This window comes from Halichoerus grypus, chromosome 11, assembly GCF_964656455.1.
Source record: "Halichoerus grypus chromosome 11, mHalGry1.hap1.1, whole genome shotgun sequence".
NCBI lineage: Eukaryota > Metazoa > Chordata > Mammalia > Carnivora > Phocidae > Halichoerus > Halichoerus grypus.
In genome coordinates this window covers 46,337,664-46,342,688 of record NC_135722.1, presented here as the reverse complement: position 1 = coordinate 46,342,688, position 5,025 = coordinate 46,337,664, and the positions used below count along the sequence as shown (strand labels likewise).

At 41.6% G+C, this 5,025-nt stretch overlaps 1 non-coding gene across 1 annotated transcript; it reads left to right on the top strand.

Moving 5' to 3' along the window:
- The first annotated feature begins 2,733 nt into the window (after positions 1 to 2,733).
- Positions 2,734 to 2,897, top strand: LOC118520756 (U1 spliceosomal RNA). Its single transcript, XR_004909826.1, has one exon. It is a non-coding gene; the product is annotated as a U1 spliceosomal RNA (small nuclear RNA).
- Positions 2,898 to 5,025: the final 2,128 nt, after the last annotated feature.

Sequence of the window (5,025 nt, the reverse complement as noted above, 5' to 3'; positions counted from 1 at the left end):
GGGCCCTGTAAATTATGTAGTGGTCCTGGGTACTGGTAATATTCTGTTTCTTAACCTGGGTGTTGAATTTGTGAATATTCACTAAACTTTACATATGTCGGTATGTTTGCCTTTCTGTATGTATATGATACTTCAACACAAAACGTTAAAAACTGAATTATAGACTATTTTAAAAATAACTCAGTGAAACTATTTACTAAATGCTGCCAGAGTTGTATTCACAAGAAAATGGATGGCCTTAAACACTTCTGTTACTAAATAAGAAAAAAGAAAAGTTCATTAAGAAAGCAGACAACACAGGAAATTAGAAGGGGAAAAAAAAAGCCACAGCACAAAGCGAAATGCAAAGAAAGTGAAAGGAGTTAACAAAGACACAAGCAGAGTGAACGATTTCAAAATCAGAAAAACGACATAACTGATGAATAAATCTAAGATCTAGAGTTCTTTGGGTTGGGAGGAAGCAAACAACAAAACTGATAAGCCACCAGCTAACATAATAAAAAAGACAGACAAAACAGAAATGCACAAATTAGGAATGAGAACGGGTTTACAGATGGGTACAGAAGAAATGATGAGAAATACAAGGGAGAGGAGGATTCAGTCAGCATTTGTCCGATCCTATGCTAATGTAATTTAAAATCTGAGTGAGGGGTGTCTTGGTGGCTCAGATGGTTGAGCTTCTGCCTATGGCTCAGGTCATGATCTCCAGGTCCTGGGATGAAGCCCTGGGCTCCCAGCTCAGTGGGGAGTCTGCTTCTCCCTCCCCCTCTCCCCCTGCTCATATGCGCTCTCTCTCTCTGTCTCAAATGAATAAATAAAATCTTTAAAGAATAAAAATAAAAAATAAAATATAAAATCTGAACAAAATGGGTAATAGTCAGGAAATATAAATTATCAATATGGACTCAAAGAAAGGAGAAAATCTAAACATAAATAATCACGGGCAAAAGCTGTCAAAAGCTATACACCTCCAAAAAAAAAGCAGAACCTAGATACGTTCATTAACAACTTCTTTCAAACTTTCAGGAAATCAATCATTCTTACTATTAAAGCTATTCCAAAACATAGAGAAAGAAGTAAACAGCCCAGTGTTTCGTGAAGCCAAAATCTTACAAAGATTGTACAATAGAAAAACTAGGGACCAGTCCTATTTATAAATACAGATGCAAAATGCCTAAAGAAATATATGAACATAACTTTGCAGGATATTTTGAAAATGACTAAACACATTTATTTATTTCAGGAAGGATAGAGTGGTATAAGGAAATCCATTAATCCAATTCACAATATAGATACATCAAAAGTGGAAAAAGCAGAATAATTAAGAGAAATGCTAAAAATTTGATATCATTTAATATTCATTCCTCACAAATATTCTGATAAAAGGAAAAGTATACTTCTTTAACATAACACAGGTAGAAATCCGTGCATGTGTACTCACACACATGTATACATTAATCAATCAGTATTACTTTTTTTGATATGTATGTATGTATTTATTTATTTATTTAAGGTAAGCTCTACACCCAGAATGGGACTTGAACTCACAGCTCTGGATCAAGGGTTGCATGCTCTACTGACTGAGACAGCCAGACGCCCCCAGCAGTATTACTCTTAATATTCCCATTAAAGTCAGGAGCAAGACAAGGCTACTCACCACCTCTCCTATTATTAGCACCGTGCTCTAACCGACTGAGCTAACTGTCCACTGAGCACTTCTCCTATGATCTAATGTTGTTCTGGAAGTGCTACTTAATACAATTAGACAATACAACAAAATAAGTCATAAATACTAGAAGAATTATTAATTATATGATTATTTACCTAGAAATCCAAAATAATCAACAGAAAAATTGTTAGAAACTGTGTAAGGCCATAGAACGTTTTTTTGAGTATTTATTTTATCCTGGCCATTTTTCTGTGCTCTTGTGTTGTTTCTAACAATTAGCTGACAAGCATACGGAGGGCCCGGGGAAGTCAGCGGAGTTTGGTAGTGGTAGGTGGAAGTAAGGGTGGGCACCAAACACTTAAGGCTTAACTACTTCAGAAACCTTGATGGTGGAGCGCCTGGGTGGCTTAGTCGTTAAGTGATGACTTCGGCTCAGGTCATGATCCTGGAGTCCCAGGATTGAGTCCCAGGATCGAGTCCCAGGATTGAGTCCCAGGATTGAGTCCCAGGATCGAGTCCCACATCATCAGGCTCCCTGCTCAGCAGGAAGCCTGCTTCTCCCTCTCCCACTGCCCCTGCTTTTGTTTCCTCTCTTGCTGTCTGTCAAATAAATAAATAAAAGAAACAAAACAAAACAAAACAACGACGACAGAAACCCTGATGGCCACGCAGGTGGTTTGGTCAACACTGGCAGGAGTGTGTGTGAGCAACCCCATCCCCCAAACTGAGCTCCTGGCTCAGATTCTGAAGCTGGTAACCATGGATGAAGCCTTTTTATTCTGCCCTTAGAAATGAGCCTCCACTAAATCAGAGGGTCCTGGAAGCCCTCTTCCTTATCGGCCCCTCAGCACAGACGCAGCCCCAGCACAAGGTTGCTTGTCTGAGAGAAAGAAGACCAGTCCAGACGGAGTAACTGGGCTAAGAAAACAGAAGCACAGGCTCCATTCTCAAGAGCAAAATGAGAGGAGGGGGATAGGGATGTGGGGAAGCAAGGAGAGGGAAGAAGGGCTCAGACATCAGCGACCTGAGAGGAGAGTTCCCAGTACATCAGAAAAGGCAAGGGTGTACTTACCTGGCAGGGGAGGTACCATGATCACGAAGGTGGTTGTCCCAGGGCAAGGCTTATCTATTGCACTCCGGTTGTGCCGACCCCTGTGATTTCCCCAGACGTGGGAAACTCCACTGCATAATTTGTGGTAGTGGGGGACTGCAGTCACGCTTTCCCCGGATTTAAAAAAAAAAAAAAGCAAAGGTATGGGTCTTCAGGACTTGTGTGCCCCATCCTGTTTTAGAGATAGTACTAAGACCTTCCTTAGTCTCTGGTTAGGCTCTCTTTAGTTGGCACCTCAGCACTTCGACCTGTTCTCTCATTCAATCCATACAACAACTCTTAACAGGTTTGGGGGTTTTTTTTTTTGACACTTTTGTGTATTTCCCTAGATGTCTTCCCTGTGATAAATATATTTGCTCAGGATACTTTTTTAAAAATGGCATCATTATACAGTGTTTGTAACATTTTTTTCATTTTATCTTATCTTTTCATTCTGTACATATAGCTCTCTCATTATTTTGCAGACTGTGGTTACTCAGTATTTGACAGACATTTGGGTGGCCTCCAATCTGTGGTATTATAAACAATGCCTAGAATATACGTCCTCCAGATGTCATTTGGCTGATTCCCTCACTTCATGCAGGTTCCTGCTCAAATACTGCCTCCTCAGAAAGCCCTTCCTGGATCACATGATATAAAATAGCATTTCCCTCCAACTCTCTACCACTTCTTAATCCCTTACCCCCCCTTTTTGATAGCACTTATCACTACTTGATATTTTTTTGTATGTTTGTTTACTTATGCATTGTGTATCTCCACCAGAGGCCTCAAAAGTTTAAGGAAAGTAAGGACTTTGTTTTGTTTCACTGCTGTGTGCCCAGAGATGTGCCAAGCTCATAGGAGAATCTCCCCAGGTATTCACTGAATGAACTAATACAGCGATAAACATTCTTTTACATATTTTTTGCAAATCTATGTAAACATTTCAGTAGAATTGCTAGGTCAAAGAGTACAAATACTTAAATTATAACAGAAATCATCCAAACAATCTTTTTTTAAAGATTGATTGATTGATTATTTGAGAGAGAGGGTGGGGAGGGGCAGAGAGAGAGAAAGAGAGAGAGAGAAAACCTCAGACGGACTCTCCACTGAGTGTGGAGCCTGAGGCGGGGCTCCATCTCGCGACCCTGAGCAGAAATCAAGAGTTGGATGCTTAGGGGCAGCTGGGTGGTTCACTCATTAAGTGTCTGCCTTCAGCTCAGGTCATGATCCCAGGGTCCTGGGATGGAGCCCCACATCAGGCTTCCTGTTCAGCGGAGAGCCTGCTTCCTCCTCCCCAACCCCCTCCCCGTCCTCTTCCCCTTGCTCACCCCCTCCCCATCCCCCTCCCCGTCCCCTCCTCTGTCCCCCTCTCCTTGCTCATGCGCGTGCTCTCTCTCTCTCTCATAAATAAAATCTTAAAAAAAAAAAAAAGAGTTGGATGCTTAACTGAACCACCCAGGCACCCCCAAAACAATCTTCTAAAAATGGTGCCAATTTGGGGCACCTGCGTGGCTGGCTCAGTTGTTAAGTATCTACCTTCAGCTCAAGTCATGATCCCCGGGGTCCTGGGATCAAGAGCCCCATGTTGGGCTCCCTGCTCAGTGGGAAGCCTGCTTCTCCCTCTCCCACTCCCCCTGCTTGTGTTCCTGCTCTCACTATCTCTCTCTGTCAAATGAATAAATAAAATCTTAAAAAATAAATAAATAAAAATGGTGCCAATTTACACCCACCCTCCATAGTAGATAAGAATGCATTTCCCTACACCCTCCACAACATAAGATAATATTAATCTTTGTAATGTTTCCTCTTGATTTTAAACACATGTGGGTTTTACGGTAAAACAAAAAATTAAAAGGTGCGAGTCTAACTCTCTCCAGATCCCACTTCCTTCATTCACACCAGACGAGGTGCATGCCCTGCTGTCCGGATTCTAGCATCACACTGCATAACTGTCTGGCGCACCAGCTGGGTCCAGCAACCTTGCTTTCATCAAGTCTTCCAATTAGTTCTCACCCTCACCTTACCCCACACTTGCTGGGGTAGAAAGAGCTAGTCCTTAAGCCAGTAGTAATACAGTCTCAGGAATATAGTCTCAGTAGTCCTAGCCCTATGGCTGTATATGTAGGCACTGAACCTATCTGGCTTTCATTTTCTTCTGTAAAATGTGAATAAAATACCTCTTTCAAAGGTTTCCTTTAAAGATTAAATAAGATAAACATGTAAAGCATCTGGCTCAGTGCCTACCATGTAGCTGGCAACATAC